We start from the raw sequence: 18126 nt of genomic DNA, 5'->3' as shown, positions 1-18126 counted from the left end.
TTGTTTTTTTCTTTCAGTTAGCAGGATGGGACATATATGAGTCTGGGGACAGCAAGGACACTTTCTTGACTGTGCCGTTCCCTATGGGCCTGGCAGAGTAACTTGGCTTCTTGGGGTCCAGTTCCTCACCTGAAAAATGTGAGTGTTGGTCTAGGAGACATCAAAGGCTGTTTTACATTGTAACTCATAGATGTCTTTGTGGATTCTCTCAAAAGTGTCTCATTGCTAACCATCACACAGTACACTGGAGTTAGTTATACATTTATATCTTTTAAAAGCAAAAACCCTCAGTCCTGCTCAGTGGCATTAGTCCAGTGGACTGGAGGAGTCAGCTCACTTTTTCTATAAAGAGCAGATAGTAAATATTGTAAACTCTGCAGATCACACAGTTAGGTTTTACAGCTTCTAAACTCTGGCTGTGTCCTGTAAAGTTTTATGTACTGACACTGAAATTTGAATTTCATATAATATTCATGTCACAAAATACTCATTTTTTTTTCAATAATTAAAAAATATATAAGCCATCGTCAGCTCGTAGGGCATCCATACAGAAACAGACACATTTGGCCCATGGGCTGTCTGTAGCTGGCTGACTTCCGAATTAGTCTGCCCCTCCTCGGCAGCTGTCGGATTTTATCCAAGTCCCTGCTGTAGTCCTGCACACCTCTGGGCCTCTATGGCGTTGTACCGTCATGTGTTTCTCCCAAGCATCTTATTCAGGGACTGTGAGACCTTTCTCCACAGCCACAGTCCCTGGCGGATAGTAGGTGCTTGCCGAATGCTTTCCAAATGAATGGTGTAGTCATTGTCCCACTTGCAGGATGACTCTGTCTACATGAAACATTGGGAAATTATTGTTTCATTCCTAGAATGCAGCATCTGTTTGGATAGATCCGTACTGGAAGGTATTTATTGTCTGTCTGCATCGTTGAGTGGCTCTCCTAGCATTTCAAAGGCTGCAATGCTTGTAAATAAATTCTCCTTACCTGACAGCCGCTGTTCTAAGAATTACTCAGCTGAGGAGCTCTGTGTCTGTGATTCCAACTAAGTGAAGATGCTGTCAGATGAAAGGGGAAAGGGCTTGGGAAAGGAGGATGGAGCAGTGACAGGGAAGACAGCAACAGAGGCCTTGACTGCCCCAGGTCTTCTATAAATACACCATGTGGGTCCACAGGAATTTCTAGATACCTTCCTCTCCACCTTGGCAAGCTTTTGAGAATACAGCCCATCTGTTGAGTCCAGACTCCCAAGAGGCTCATTTAAATGAGCCCCTGAAATATTTATTTTATCGCTTGTTTGTAATTTTAAGGCAAGAGCTTTATAATTTCAACTAAGGAATGGTGTTCAGTATTCAAGCAAGGTGGTGTTTGTCCTGGCTTCCACTTGCCCGTGAGAGACGCGAGGCACTTAGGGAAGATGACTCTTGCACAGAGCTGTATATCTGGAGGATATAATGCCAGGAAGCACAAAGAAGAAATTATGACCATTTACTTGTGTATTATTTTCTCAATTTGAAGCACTTGAATTCCAGAGCTCTTAAATCAAGAGGTTGGATTCCTGGCATTTTAAAGTAGACCACTTGAAGAAGCTGTTTAAACCATTAGAATGGCTTTTTAAAAAATTCACCAGTTTCTTGGATTATTTGCTCTTGAGATTTACTTAATTGAAGTTTTTGCCTTTTCATTTTCCTTCAAACCAAAATGATTTCTACAGTTAAGGAAGTTTTCATTTTATTCCTCTGGGTAGAGTAGATTTCATACTAAAGTCAGTTCCCCAACAGGTAAAAGCAGGCAGTTTTCCACAGGTTTCACATAGCGCACTATACACAGATACACGCTTAGGGTTTCAGCTTTGACTTTCTTCCCCATGGGCATCATATCTGTAAATACAATGGTTGCTACATTTTCAGGGTCTTAGGCCCATATCAGCTGAAAGCTGCCTTTGATTAAAACCAGCCATCAGGGAAAGGAGAAGATAGGGATGGGAAAAATATCAATAATGAAGTTATAAAATTGTTCTAGACACCGATTATAGATCATTTGCTTCTGTTGACGAAAAGCAAAGCAATACTAAAATGCAGAAGTGTGGAGGGCAGAACTAAGATCAGAATCATCTATTTGCACATTTGTAAAATGCCTATTGTATGTTAGTGACAGTCTTAGACCCTCAGGAAACCAGCAGTGAATAAGTACTAAGGTCTCTACCCTGTGGCATATATATTTTAGTGGGAAGACAGAAAGCAAACAAATGGAGAAATGAATATGTAGTGTGATCTCAGGTGGGGATACTTGCCATAAATAAGAATAAAGCAAGGCAAGGATAGAGTGGTGGTCTTAGGGTGCTATTTCAGGGAAGGTAGGCAGGAAAGGCCTTTCTGAATAATTGATGTAGGAACCAAAATGATGAGAAGGTACCAGTCATGTCAGCATGTAGGGGAAGAGCTTTTTAGGCAGAGGGCAAGTGCAAAGGCCCTGTGGCAGGAACAATCATGGCTTGTTGAAAGAACGGCAATATCAATGTGGCTGGAGAGGTATGAACAAGACAGAAGGTTGTAGGAAGGGAATTGGGAGTGGCAAGCAGAGGCCAGATCATCATAAATCATGAAACAGAGACTGGGGTTTTATTCTAATTATGATGAGAAACTGTTGGAGGGTTTTGAGAAGGGGCAAGACTTAATCTGGTACGCTTTTTGTAAAGATCACCCTGGATATATGTCAATCCCAATCTCCCAGTTCATCCCACCGCCCATTCCCCACTTGGTGTCCATATGTTAGTTCTCTACATCTGTGTCTCTATTTCTGCTTTGCAGATAGGTTCATCTGAACCATTTTTCTAGATTCCACGTGAGAACCTACTTTATAGCACAGGGAACTCTACTCAGTACCCTGTGGTGACCTAAATGGGAAGGAAATCCAAAATGAGGGGATATATGTATACGTATAGCCGATTCACTTCTCTGTACAGCAGAAACTAACACAACATTGTAAAACAACTATACCCCAATTTAAAAAAAAAAGTTAGGGAGTTTGGGATTGACGTGTACACACTGCGGTATTTAAAATGGATAGCCAACAAGGACCTACTGTATAGCACAGGGAACTCTGCCCAATGTCATGTGGCAGCCTGGATTGGAGGGAGTTTGGGGGAGAATGGATACATGTATATGTATGGCTGAGTCGCTTTGCTGTGTACCTGAAACTATCACAGCATTGTTAATTGGCTATACTCCAATATAAAATAAAAAGTTTAAAAAAAAAACTGTAAAACAAACAAACAAACGAAAGATCACCCTGGAGAGTGGAGGACAGAATAGCTGGGCAAGTGGCGGGGTCTGTGGAAGTGGAATTCAGTTAAGAGTCTACTGTCATAACCCAGGTGAGGATGACGGCAGTTTGGCCAGGGTGCTGGCAGTAGAGGTGGTCAGACATGGCTGTTTACCGTAATCTCTTAGCAGAGGCCTTGAACTATACAACTTTTTCTCTCTCCTTAACATAATTCAAGCCTAAGGTGTAAACTTACTGAATTGTCTGTTTAATTGAACCTGGAAGTACGATCTAATTTGACATCTTCTAGTAATTCTTCTCTGCCCTCTCCTAGCTCTCCTGGATTCCGTAAAGCTCTACTAATAACCCAGTTTTTTTGGTTTTACTCATCAAAGTTTTCTTAGTTCCCAGGCGTGGATATGAGGGCAAAGAGGTAAAAAGGATATCCTTCAGGTTTGATTACAATAATCATACTTAAGTTCTATATATACTTTTCAATTTACAGAAGTTATTTTATTTGTATCTCTGTTTTTGCAACGGAGACTCTTGATAAAGGATGGGTGGATGGATGGATGGACAGTTGGGTGGATGGATATTTGACGAGTGGAAGGAAGGAAGTAAATAAAGTCTCTCCCTATAGTCTACACCCTGAAATTGGAGGGAGAGGAGATAATATTCATTTAATTTGATTTTCTCAGTAATCCAGATTTGAGCTTTTTCAACCATGTCCTGCCTTCTCTTTTCTTCAGCTATGCAGCTCCATTCCCCAAACAATGTGAGTTAAGAGATAGGGACTAAGCCAAGATTCTCCCCACTCTCTCTAATTGCCCTTCACTGGGGCCTTCAGAGCACTGAGCATAGGAATACGTGAAACCCACCGTTTCAGGGTAAAGGAACTCAGCCCTGGGGTATGTTCCTCATGGGCCTCTGATCTGCTGTAGTGCAGACACCCAGGCCTGGAGGAAATCATGCCCTGGGAAAGTATATCTTTTCATTTAAAGATGTAAAACAATTAAAATGTGAACAGCAGCTGTCAGCGGTGGCCTCTTACCATTAGGGTAATGTAATGGGAAAGACTGTTGATATTTTGGGGTTGATGAAAATGTCGACCTTTTTTTGGATAACAGCTTTATTCAAGTGTAATTCACATACCATACAATTCACTGGTTTTTAGTATAATCACAGAGTTGTGCAATCGCCACCACCATTAATTTCAGAATATTCTTATCACCTCAAAAAACAAAAAAGCCCATACCCTTTAGCCATCACTCCGCCACCACACCCCCAAAATGATCATTTTTTAAATCAAATTTGTAAGTCATTGGCCTGCTGGAATTTGCGCTCTGATCATGAGCTCTCCGAGAGGGCGCCTGTAGGCTTGCAGCATGCGGAATGGGTAGGGCAGGTGGGGCTCTGTCCCCTTGCTGCTTACCATGTGTCTCAGGGGGCCCCCTTCCCTGCTGGGGTCCTCCAGAATTTGTGTGTGTGTGTGTGTGTGTGTGTGTGTGTGCGCGTGCGTGCGCGCACACGCACGCATGTGTGTTTAACCAGGCCACTTACAGAGCACACACAGGGAAAAGCTCCACTTTTGGGGGAGAAATGTGAATTTTGAAGCATTCTATTATGTCTCTTTTACCTGAAAATTGCTTCTTTCTCACGGAACTGCTTTTCCAGAAAAGGCCCTAGTGGATGAGACAGTCTTCTTTACTTTATTTCACAAGTGATTTGTAATCTTGAGGCTAGGCGCTCCAAATGGCGGAAAAACGTATACCACAAGAAATATCCAGTTCAAGAGACGGGGACGAGAAAGACCAAGCTCCTGTTTCTCTCTGTCTTTCTTTTTTTTCCTTCCAGCGCCTTTTTCAAGCACTAAAAGCCCAAAAAATTTTAAAATGAGAAACCTGTAGTGAATATTGTTTCTTGCTTTCAAACAAGAAAACATTTCTTGCCCTGGAGTATTTTATGCCCCAGAACACTTCTTTGATATTTCGAGCTGCAGGGTGAAAATTGTCAGCTCTCAGTCGATAGATCAGTGCAGCATCCTAAAGACGGAAACAGGAAGAACGTGACGGATGCCCACCTGCGTCTCTTTTGCATGTCCTTCCAAAAATAGGATGCGTGTGCATTACACTTAATTTTTCCTTTGTATTTATTAGCGTTTTGGTATCCCTTTGCTGCATAAAAACATAAAAAGCCCAGAACTTAGGTTATCCAGTTCTGCTGCTGCTTTGAATTCAGACTAGCTTTGCAACTTTTGAAGCTTCAGTTTGCCCATCTGTGAAATTCATTCAGCAACCCCTACTGTGTATCCCATAGCACTTCCATCCACCTGACAATATAAGTCTTGATTATTTTCCATCTCCTCCTCACACCCCTAGAATATCAGCTCCTTAAGGCCGGGACTTTCTTCTTTGTTCATTGCTGTATTCCCAGCATTTAGAACAGTACTTGGCATATGGCAGGTGCTCCGTTAATATGAGTTAAAGGAAATGAGCACACACATGCTCATTTAGGAAGCACGTGCTTCAGTGCTTCCTGACTTCCTACCTGAAGTCAGGAAGTTGGACTTAGATGATTCGGAAGGGCCCCTCTGGTTTTTAACATTTGATCATCCATGCCAAAAGCCCTCTCCGGAAGCTGTTCTGACACATTTTTGTATGTGTATGAAGGAAAATGGGGTTTTCACATGCCCTGATCTGAACTTCTTGTGTGTTTCCCTTTTCTGTAATCTTAAGGAGAAAGTTAAGTCTGGGGAGTCTTCACTCTTGTAGCTATAAGAAGACAAGGTAAGTGTTTTTCTCTATGGTCTCCTTTGAAGTGAAATTCTTATACACATCGTATCCTGAAGGGCAGATTTCTTTTTGTGTATGTATATGTCAGCTTACATATTAGCACATGCCCAGAGCCTAATGGGAAATCAGACAACAAACCTAAAACAAGTCTAGTAAATTTGCCTTTTCATACCCTTCACACTTGATGAGATTTTCATGAAATTGGTAGGTGAACTCTGAACATATTTGGCCATCGGCAGATTCCTGTTTGTCTTTGCTTCCTGAAGGTAGGACTCGTAGAAGGACTTGTAGATGGCATTTGTAGGTATGGGGTAGACAAGGGAAAATATTTCAAGACTCCTGGATTATTTGGGGACCTTGCCTTGGGTTGCCTTTGTATTATAAGGTCAGATTTAAGGTCAGGAAAGACGAGTACCAATACGATACGTTTCTGCCTAAGAAAATACTTCGGCTTTTGCTGAAACTTGATTTCATTTTGCTTGGTTTCTCAGGGTGATTTTGCCTCAACTCTGTACAAATAGGATTTCTAGATACTTGGTGCGAAGATAAACTGCATGTCTCTACTCGTTGACAATGAGTTGGGTTTTGCAGGTTGGTTTGTTGTAACTTTTTTCTCTGAGCATCTCCATTATAGCATCAGTGCAGAGAGATTTTCTTGTGTAGCCAGGGCTGCATATAGCTTTTTACTGTTTTCATTCTCCTGCGAGATGGACTTAGGGGAGCTCTTATGTGAACTGAGGCGTGTCAGGGAGAGCACTCACATGGGTCCACTGGCAGATGCAAGGCAGACACGGCTGTGTTTAGATCCTCCCTCAGAGTTGCAGGAGCCCATTCGCGCCGCTCCCTCACCTCCGTAGGTCATGGAAAATGGCAAAAGTAGGATCGTTGAGGTAATTTTTTGAAGCACTGTTATTGTGGTTGACATTGATCACTTGCTACTTCAGTTGCATTCCATGATGTCAGGTTTACTGCATTTACCTGTAGAAGAAGGAAAATAAACCCTCTCAGAGAAGAAAAGGGCAGCATTATTATGTGTTCATGGAGTCATAGTATGGCCTCATTGTCTCTCGCTGCGGCCATCAAGGATGTATTCATATAAAATAACACAGCAGAGCTGATGCTTAGAGGTTATGAAAGAACATACAGGGGTTGTCAAAGCTATATCTGGGTTAAAATATGTTGTGAGACTCCCAGCCCTCCTCAACAGAGGCTGTTTAAGGTACAGTGCGGGTATTTGTGCTGCTTTCATTGTATGCATCCTGAATGAAGAATCAGCTCTTTAAAAAGAACGTTAAAAATAAAACCCATGTTGTAGAAATCTGACTTAGCCCAAAGAGATTGTGGGTGTCTTAAATGGCTACTCATTTCCCAAGGTGGCTCAGAGGTTTCCTCTTGGTCGTGAGATATTTTGACATGGCATCTGTACTTTGCCTTTTAAAAACGATGTTCTGTCTGTGAAAATACATACATACTTCCTCACAATCACTTGTATGACTCTTCGGGGATGTGAACCCCAAACCTCCTAGGAGGGAGGGTTTGTCTCCTCCTGTTTCGGAATTGGCCTCACCCCAGCTTCTTGCCCCACCAGGTTCTGGTTTCCAGCTTGGACCATTTCATTTCTCTCTCCCATCAGGGGGCAAGACTGGTTGAAGAAACTCTTGTATAGAGAAAGTGTAAATCATACCTCAATAAAGCTATTAAAAAACACACACACGCAAGCACCCTGATTAATGGACTGTGCCATCACTATGTGAATACTGTGCGTGGTTTTTAAAAATAGCTCTTTCACTAGAGTGTTTCGGTTGAGGGTGTGTATTCTTGGATTGTTTTTTATTATTATTTTTTTGTATAGCATTGATAGGAAAAGATAGAACTCTTATACTAATACATGCAGTATTTAGATTGGATAATACTCCCTTCTCTTTTTATGGTGATTTCCTGACTTTCTCCTTTGCTTTTCCCTGCTACTTAAGCATCAAGTCTCGGGCATTTTCCCAGTGTAATTGTTGATTAAGTGCTGCATATCCTGCAACGATTATGAGAAGATTATTGTATTCAGCTTTTAATCTTATGAGTGTCAAATGTTTTACTTTAATGGTATCTTTATTGTTATTATTCTTCATAGCTCTTTCTGTTTGAGTAATGTAATCAGGCAAAATAAAGGTAACAGCACAAATTCAGCACTTCTAGAGTAAGAATTCTTTGTCTCAGAATGGAAAGCGCCACCTGCTGGCTGTTCTGAAATGCTGATTGGGGTCTGCAAAGATGGAATTAGGAATGCCTTAGGCCTCTTTTGGTTGCAAGTAACAGAAAGCAGCTAGCTCAAGAAGAAATATATATAAAGATAGAGACCTATTGGAGGCAGTACCAAGGGTCTCAGGACCCCAAGGCCAGGCTTGTAGCTGGGAGGCACCAGGACCGGGAACCAGACGGCTGCCAAGAACGCAGGCAGCGCTCACCTCCTCGCTGCTTCTTTCTGCGCGTCCTCTGTGTTTTCTCTAACGTTGTGTGTGAATTGGTCAGTGGTCATCGGTAGCTTTCAAGCTAAATATCCTCTGTAGACGAGAGCAGCCCAGGTGGACCAGCCATCTTTTGGTCTCAGTTCCCAATTCCCAGGAGCAATGGGAATTCTGACTGGAACAACTGTAGTCATGTGACACCCCCCCACCCCAGTCCAGTCAGCTGGTCCAGGAGCGCCGTCTCGTGACGTGAATCACGGCAACCAGGGGCTCTCCCCGTTGGCGAGGGAAGGCGCAGCTCCAGAGAAAGAGGCTCGGTGTGAATGGACCTGACACCTGCAGTAGGGCTGTGTTTGTATATTTTTGTGAGAAGGACGGCGACCCTGACTCCTCATGCAGCCTTCAGGGATGCCCCACACACTTCTGCAGGAATCTGAATGCATATTCCAGAGCTTGGGTTTCTGAGGGGAACCCCCAAAAGCAATTTCTAGTCAACTGCCTATTGCTTAGCTGGGCGAAAGGAATCAACAGTATGAGTAGCTCCAGTTACTGTTTCCACAGAACCACTGATGTCTCCACTTTATAGATGGGGAAACTGAGGCTGGAAGGACAATGTGTCACCTGTTGTCATGTCACTTGTTCTGGCTGACTCCAAAATGCAGAGCCAACCATGGTACTAGGTTTGGGCTTTATCTCTACAGGCTGACAGCCGATGCCTCATGGGTATGTAGGGAGGACAGTAGGTGGTTAATAGGGAAGTGGCTGGTTACACGTTGGCCTGAAGTGGAAAATTTGCTGGGAATAATCCATATTGAGTAATATTTGTGCACATCGTGAGGACTTAACCTCAGCATGAACTTTCTATATAGAAACCTAAAATCCATGTAAATGTTTTAGTTGGACTTCAAGCCATAGGACATCACTTTGAGTAGAGCGTGTCACAGGGATAGAGTTCTGACTGGTCCAGCCAGTGTCATCCCCTACTCATCGCTCAAAGGATTGCATTGTCTGTAATATGGGGGACGGCGCTAATTGGAAAACTGTGGCTTATCTATCAGTGCTAACTAACAAGATCATGGAGCCAGGGAGGTTGGAGCAGTTTCTCCAAGAGTGATCATTGTGGGTGGTGAGTATTGAGTGAGGTGTAGAGAATCAAACTGTCTATATAGATGCTGCTGCCATGGAAAGAGCACTGGGCTGACAGGGTTCTGGGGGCCAGGCCCAGCCACTGACCATCTGTGAGACCCCAGGCAAGTCACTGCCTGCTCTTCACCACTCCGCTTTGTTTCTCCCTTTCTTTTTAATATGTTGTAAAAAAAAAAAATCATAAAGTACAAAAAGATATATAGTGAAAACTGTCATCCTCCTGTGAAAGAAATACAGCTCTAGTCCCCCTCCCCAGAGGTAACCGGCACGATCAGTTTCTTACGTGCCGTTTGATAGCCGATGCCTTTACACACCTGAGTAAGTGTGCACATTTATGCAGACGGGGACATACCATATGCATTATTCTGACCATAAAGATCTTTCTGTATCAATGCATATAGAGCTATCCTTTTTTGGGACTCCGGAGTTTTTCACTGTGTGGCTGGATTAAAGTATCCTCTGGTCTTTGACATTCTACAGATAGGGTTGCAAAGTGGTGTTTTGTTGGTTCATTTCCTTAATTGAGCGAGGTTGAAGACCATGTATATTTTTTTCTGTATGTTCCCTCCTTGTGCCCGCTGCTCTTTTTTCTTCCCCATTGAATTTTTCTTTTCTTACTGCACCTAATTTTCCAGAGAGGTAATGATCCAAGTGCCAGTCATTTCTACAATTAGGAATATTTTAGCCGGGGGAGAGATCTGATGGATGTTTACTGAGAAGCCCGGGTACCTGGGAAAAGGCCCCGCGTCAGCTGCGGAGGCCGACTTCGTTTACCCGGTCCCTTTCTTCTTCCCCATTGTTGTTGAGGTGAGGTCATGCCGAGTTCCTCAACAAGCCTCAGACTTAGTAGGGGGAATACCTGCCCAATAGTGGGGCTTGACCAGTTTTTGCCGGTTGAACAAAAGAGAGAACATGGCATTGTGGGACGAGATTATCTTTGGGATCAACTAGTTCTCTAGACATTGATCTGGGTTCAAATCTTCTTGGCTCCAGAATTTGCAAGCCATGCAAACCTCTCTGGACCACAGTTTCCTCGTCTGTAATATGGGAATAATAATACTGATGTTGCCAGGCTGTTCTGAGCAATAGAAAGAACATAATAAAGTATCGAGCACATGACAGGTTTTCAGTAATTGACAGCTTCTTGTATTAGTGTCATTGTTCTGATCAGGACTATTATTGCCATCACCATAAACCCAACGAGTGACAGTAGGGCCATGGGCTAAGACTAAACAATTGATTCACGAGATGACCATGTTATATGAGATTGTGACTTTTGCAGACCATCTGCGTCTTTGCAATAAAAGTTTATTTGCACCTACATTGATTTCATTTGTCTTGTGACCATCATTTTCTTACAGGCTTTAAGCCTCTGTTGCTAGACATAGTACATAATGCCCGTGTAGTTTCAATGCCCATCCAGTTTTCGGGCCTTGAAAAGGGAGAGTGATTTGAAAGTATTCTACTTGAATTCTTAGTGAGAAAGATCTGAAAACTCTGCTCCTCCCCTTGCCTCCCCCAAGAAGTCTGAGAGATCAAAACAAATAATCTTTCTCTCTGCATCCCTTAAACCCAACTTAAGAAATTAACGAAGGAAGATGGATAGAGTGAAATAAGACTCATCTAGAAGAAATGGGAGCCTCCTAATTGATTCCCACAGAGCTGCTGGTTATTTACAACTAGGAAAATTGCCTGCTTGGAGATACCAGTTCAGCGCTCTGGTTCCACTGGTTTGACAGGAAAAAGTCACTGCGCCTGGCTGGAAAAGCTCTTAGGGAGGAGGAAAGTAGAATGAATTACATCTGACTGTTTTTCTTTTTTTTATGACTATTTCTTATTTTTTTTTAACTGTTCTTTTTTTTTTTATTAATTAATTAATTTATTTATTTGGCTGTGTTGGGTCTTCGTTTCTGTGCGAGGGCCTTCTCCAGTTGCGGCGAGTGGGGGTCACTCTTCATCGCAGTGTGCGGGCCTCTCACTGCCGTGGCCTCTCTTGCTGCGGAGCACAGGCTCCAGACACGCAGGCTCAGTAGCTGTGGCTCACGGGCCCAGTTGCTCCGTGGCATGTGGGATCCCCCCAGACCAGGGCTTGAACCCGTGTCCCCTGCATTGGCAGGCAGACTCTCAACCACTGCACCACCAGGGAAGCCCACATCTGACTGTTTAACACCATCTCATTCATAGATTTATGCCTTTTCCCCCAGTGGATCATTCGCAGTCTCTTTTTTAGTATGTAATTGTTCATTTTAAATTTTCATGTTTGCTCTAGCTGGGTGTATGTTAATTACTGGCAGTCTGTAATTATGTTGTCTATTTGTCATTTCCATGGCAGCAAGGGTAGTAAGCTAGAACTCTTCCAATAGCAAGAATTTTAATTCATAATTCCCTCCCCCCAAACCATTTAGAAATTGATACGTTTCACTCACATTCTAGATGTAGTTCAGTAAATGCCATGTTATTGATGTTCATTATCAGGTTTTAAGCTAAGAAATGCCGCTGTAGCCGGGCGCGGTGGCGCGTGCCTGTAGTCCCAGCTACTCGGGAGGCTGAGGCAGGAGGATCGCTTGAGCCCAGGAGTTCTGGGCTGTAGTGCGCTATGCCGATCGGGTGTCCGCACTAAGTTCGGCATCAATATGGTGACCTCCCGGGAGCGGGGGACCACCAGGTTGCCTAAGGAGGGGTGAACCGGCCCAGGTCGGAAACGGAGCAGGTCAAAACTCCCGTGCTGATCAGTAGTGGGATCGCGCCTGTGAATAGCCACTGCACTCCAGCCTGGGCAACATAGCGAGACCCCGTCTCTTAAAAAAAAAAAAAAAAGAAATGCCGCTGTACTCTAACTTAGAGATTCCCAAGATTTTGGTGTATTCATTCACTCCACAGCCACTTATTGAGCACCCACTGCACACTAGGTGCTTGGGATATATTCTCTGAATAGAACAGACAAAATAAAATATTCTGTAGTTCTCTGTGTAACAGGACTGCCCAGCTGACCCCTAAAGCCACTGTCTGGCTGGCGGCCATGGCTGTGTGTCCCCTAGGCTGCCAAACACTTGTCTGTTCCCAGCACTGTAATAATGAGGAACATGGTAAGAAGTTAGAAGCCACTGGCGATTAAAGTTATTATTTCACATTAAAGTCCCCCGATATGATATTGGCAGCTGAGACATACATGGAAAACATAATAGTTTAAAGATCATCAGATTAGTTCCAGACATCCCCAGGATCTGGGTGCAAATTAAATTAGAGGTACATCCAATCGATCCAATCAAGAAACAGGTCTGGGATTAGGGGGCATGTTCTTGCTGTATGGACCAGGTAAACAGAGTGACCGTTGATACTGCCTAAAGCCACATGCCTCACAGGAAGTTCCAGCACCCTAGATTGAAACTGACCCCTGGAAATGATTCGCAAGACTGGGCTGTTCTGGTGCTATGAGTACAGAAGGTGGGGACTTGGGAAGGGTCTAGAGTGGAGCGGAAGACTAAAGGTTCAGTGAAACTGATTTAAGAGATGGTCCTGCTGGTGGGTAATGCTGAAGAGCAGGTGCTTACAGGAGAAGGGATCTGGGGGAAGTTAGGCAGTTGGAAATGCTCTATCTAAAAAAGGCATATGGGGCTTCCCTGGTGGCGCAATGGTTGAGAGTCCGCCTGCCGATGCAGGGGACACGGGTTCGTGCCCTGGTCCGGGAAGATCCTACATGCCGCGCAGCGGCTGGGCCCGTGAGCCATGGCCGCTGAGCCTGCGCTAGAGACCACAACAGTGAGAGGCCCGCGTATCGCAAAAAAAAAAAAAAAAAAAGGCATATGACTTGAGTTCCCCATAGTCATTCAGCAACTTTTTTTTAGTACTTATAGAATGTGGTAGAGTGTGAACAATACAGAGGTCCTGCCCACACAGAGCTTCCATTTCACTGGGGGAAGCAAGACAGACAAATAGGACAGACAGATGGACAGATAACCAAATGTGATATAATATAATATAATGTTGTACAGTTGTGAGTGCTACAAAGAATTATAAATGGGATAAAGGAATAGAGTGATCAAGGTATCCTACTCTATTAGTCGTTTTTTGCACTTCACTAGTTCTCAGTATGAGAAGAAGACATTAAGGGGAGGGGTGGTCACAGTTTGTTCCTTTGGGGTGTTTTGGTTTTGTCTGTCTTCCCCCAAATCAATACAGGGCTTTTAGTGACTCTTTAAAATATCACAGAGAGGTCTTAGGAATCATCTGGCATCTTGTTGTTTCTGTAGCTGGATAACTTAAATCTTATTCATCACCTGCCGAACTGGTCCTTCTGCAGAGATGTAGATACCATCTAAAATTTTTCTAATATTCTTGTTTTCAACTGTTGTGGCTTGCTGAATCAAAGCAGCTGAATTTGATGCAGTTTCAATGTCATTTTCTTTGAGAATTAACTCACCTTTCTGGGCTTGAGGTACTGAACAAGCGATGTCTGGCCTCACCTGAACCCGGGGCATCTATTTTTTGCCCAAGAAATTTCAGATTTCAACAAGAAACCTGTTCTGAATAACAACATTGATGGGGAGATGAGCATATAGAGACCTCATTTTGTAATGGAAACCCAACATAACACCCTTGATCATGTTCTGTTCGTGATACAGATAGTCGAAAAGTGGCCAGTTTCTTTCTGTATCCCCGCCATTTGTCAACCTGGAGCCTCTTTCTTTTCTTTCCAAGGAAACTGAGTTCTACATTGATATGATTGAAGCCCCTCCAAAAGGCTTTTCTGGTTCCCTTCACAGTAATTGTGTGGCCCTTCACACAGTAATTGTGTGATGTCAGAATTTTCTGGAATATCTGCAGTCTGATTGCTGAGAATGGTCTTCATTCTCATAGTAGATGCAGCAAAGAACAGTTTTTATTTTTAACAAACCTTGTGAGATAATTGTAGATTCATATGGAGCTGTAAAACAATTGTAATTCAGAGAAATTCTGTTTCTCCCAATGGTAACATCTTGCAAAACTATAGTATAATATATATAATCTCATCTGTATCTACAAAAGAATCTTGCTGGGGTTTTGATAGGAATTGCATTAAGCCTGTGTATCAGTTTGAGGACAAATGACATCTTTACTATGTTGAGTCTTCTAATCCATGAACATGGTATACCTCTCTGTTTGTTTAGATCTTCTTTGATTTCTTTTATGAGCATTTTTGTAGTTTTCAACATATAAGTCCTATACATGTTATATTTACACCCAAATATTTCATTTTTCTTGAACAATTGTAAATGATATTATTTTTAAATTTTTGGTATCCATTCATTTATTGCTAGCATCTAGGACTATAGTTGATTTTGTATGCTTATCTTATATTCTGAGACCTTGCTGAATGTACATTTTAGTTCTAGGAGGTTTTTTGTATATTCCGTAGGAAGTTCTATGTAGACAGTCTGCAAATAAAGACAGTTTTATCTCTTCCCTTTCGATGCCTTTATTTCACTTTCTTGCCTTATTTCACTGGTTAGAACTTCAAACACTATGTTAAATAAGAGTGGTGAGAGCAGACATCTTCACCTTGTTCTCAATCATAGGGAGGAAAGCATTCAGTCTTCCCTTATTAAGCATAATGTTAGCTGTAGGGTTTTTTAACAGATGCTCCTTGACAAGTTGGGTAAGACCCCTTCTATTCCTAGTGTGCTGGGCATTTTTATCATGATTAGATGTATTTTTCATATGCCTTTTCTACATCAGTTGATATGATCATATGATTTTTCTTCTATAGCCTGTTGACATGGTAGATTACTTTGATTGATTTTTGAATACTGAACCAGTCTTCCATCCCTGGAATAAACCCCACTTAGTCACAGTATATAATTCTATTTAAATATTCCTGAATTATATTTATTAATATTTTGTTAATTTAGTCTGTACCTTGCCTTTTTTATACGGTCCTTAGTTGTTCTGCTTTCTTCTCTCTACCTTTCAGAATCTTCTTATGTTTGTCTTATATTTAATGTCCATCATTTTTTGTTGTGTTTGGTGGGAAGAATAGGGAAAAGTATGTCTATTCCATTTCCTGGAAGCAGAAGTCCCTTCAGATGGTCAATTTTTAGGTATACTTTTAAGCAGCTGTATAATTTACTACCGGAAGAAAAGAAAATCCTGAATTCAGGTCTTGATGAATAAAAATGTTCGACCAAGTTACTGGTTTGACTTGCTTGATTCTAAAGAAGCTGAACAAAGAGATTTAGGCTGAGCAAAAAGGTGTAAACATATCAGATCTTCAGTATCACTCCTGTACTTCCCAGCAGAAGAAAGACCTGTTAGGGTCATCAAAGCGTCAGGGACACTATACAGGCTTTTACCCCAGCAGATTGGCACGCACCGATAGAAGCCTTTTGATGAACTTCAATCCACTGTCGTGCCGACAGCATTCACTTAAATTGCATTTCCGGGACTTCCCTGGTGGTGCAGTGATTAAGACTCCACGCTCCCAATGCAGGGGGCCTGGGTTTGATCCCCGGTCAGGGAACTAGATCCCACGTGCATGCCGCAACTAAGAGTTCGTGTGCCACAATTAAGACCTGTTGCAACCAAATAAATAAATATTTATAAAAAATAAAATTGCATTTTCTTCAAGCTGCTGGTAATACCAGATATTTACAAAAAGGTGCTGTAGGCACTGCCGCATGCTCTCAGTTGCCTATCAACAGTTATTTGCCAAATAATTGTGTGTTGGGGGGCCTGAAACTTAGGCCAAGGGGGACTTTTCTTCTGTTGTAGACAGATGATGACTGGTCAAGGAGATGAGTTCTCAGAGGGTCAGCGAGAATCTCTTCTGCATCAAAAGAGCGCCCATTCTTTGCTTTCATTGGTTGGCTTATTTTTCTGCCTTTCTTATGATTTCCAAGAAATATGGCATGGTAGCAGAGGTCACAGAGATTCAGTGGGGGAATCAATAAGCCACGGAGTTCTAACAGCCCCTGGTTTCAAAGGTCCCTCTCCATGGTGAAGTTTTCAAAACAGCAGATATTTTCCATTCTCCTCTTATCTTCCTGCTGGTTTACTTTAGCATATATTTGCACGCACCTCCTGTGAGTGCAGTGATTGAGTAAGAAATGATCCCTGCTCTCAAGGAGTGGTAGGCAGAGAGGGTACAAATGACCGTAGTTCAGGGGTCACCAAGGAGCAGACAAAATGCCTTCAAAGGTCAGAGGCAGGTAACCTGGCTTTCTGCTGGTGAAATTTGAGCTGGTGCTTCAAGAGTTAGGAGGATTTCAGCAGCTGGGGGTAGGGTGGCACTGCTGGCAATGGGTGGGCCAAGAGGTGAAAGCATAGGCGCGTCCAGGGAACATAGCACAGAGCACGCAGGGCTGGACTGAAGAGAGAACAGCACTTTCCTCTCCAGCGCTCACCTGCCCAACCATTGAAAATAAACATCTTTTCCCCATGACGGTTAGAACCGTAATGTCTTTCCACTTATGTTTTTCCTTCCACTTTACCTAAAGTGGGCTTTTGTCATCCCCTCATTCATTTGTGCACTTGAGTTAAGACTTCAAAGTGTGCTTACCTACCTAGCGTTAGGGGTTGAATTGCACCCTCCACCCACCCCAAGATATGTTGGAAGTCCTAACCCACCCTTCGGTACCTGGGAATGTGACCTTATTTGGAAATAGGGTCTTTGCAGATGGAATCTGTTTATGTCTTGTAATCAAGATGAGGTCACTAGGGTGGGCCCTGATCCACTGTGATTGGCGTCCTTATTAGAAGAGGGAAATTTAGACACAGACACACACGGGAAGAACTCCACGAGATGATGGAAGCAGAGATTGGAGCTGCAAGACAAGGGGTGCCAGGATGGGTGACCAGCACTGGAAGAGGCAAGGAAGCGTTCTCTCCTACGAGTTTCAGAGGGAACATGGCCCTGCCAGCACCTTGATTTTGGACCTCGTTGTTTTAAGCTACCCAGTTTGTGGTTCTTTGTTATGGCAGCCCTAGGAACTAACATACCTAGTTTATACCCGGCCCTCTACTCGTGGAATTCGACTTGGATTCTACAGTCTGTCAGGGAGGTTCAGTTGTGCCTGTTGAGGTCACATCGGTGGCTAATAGGTGGTCTTTGCAGGGGGAATTGGATCATCAGAGGGGCTCCTCGGCTTTCTGGTCTTTAGGCTGAGGTCTCTGGGATCTCCGTGGAGGACAGTGAGCTGGTGACAGAGGGTGGAGTGAGCAGGCACTGTGACGTGGTTCCCATTAGAAAATTGGAGTAGATGGGAATTAAAGGGTTCTAGGGCAAAAGACTTCAGAGTTCATTTACACCAACTCTTCCTCCTGCCTCTCCCTGGAGAGAAGTATCACGTGACCCAGCCAAGAGCCACTCTGCTAGTAACAGAGTAAGGACTTGAATTCAGATCTTAAATCTCACATCCAGACTTCTAAGTTTTCTACAGGGACTCTGAAGTCTGTGGTCCTGATTTCGGAAAGTTTTTGGGGGGTCACAGA

At 43.1% G+C, this 18126-nt stretch overlaps 1 protein-coding gene and 1 pseudogene across 8 annotated transcripts in view; one reads left to right on the top strand and one right to left on the bottom strand.

The window, feature by feature from the left end:
* FOXN3 (forkhead box N3) overlaps window positions 1–18126 on the top strand; it is a 400895-nt gene that overhangs the window by 307634 nt on the left and 75135 nt on the right. The window lies entirely within an intron of this gene.
* On the bottom strand, window positions 13774–15785 carry LOC113627561 (60S ribosomal protein L9-like; annotated as a pseudogene).

The sequence above is a fragment of the Aethalodelphis obliquidens genome, unplaced genomic scaffold (genome assembly GCF_003676395.1).
Source record: "Aethalodelphis obliquidens isolate GAN/ISIS:26980383/991018 unplaced genomic scaffold, ASM367639v1 scaffold21, whole genome shotgun sequence".
Taxonomy (NCBI): Eukaryota; Metazoa; Chordata; class Mammalia; order Artiodactyla; family Delphinidae; genus Aethalodelphis; species Aethalodelphis obliquidens.
The sequence above is the reverse complement of the archived record's forward strand: the minus strand, read 5'-3'. Positions and strand labels throughout refer to the sequence as shown.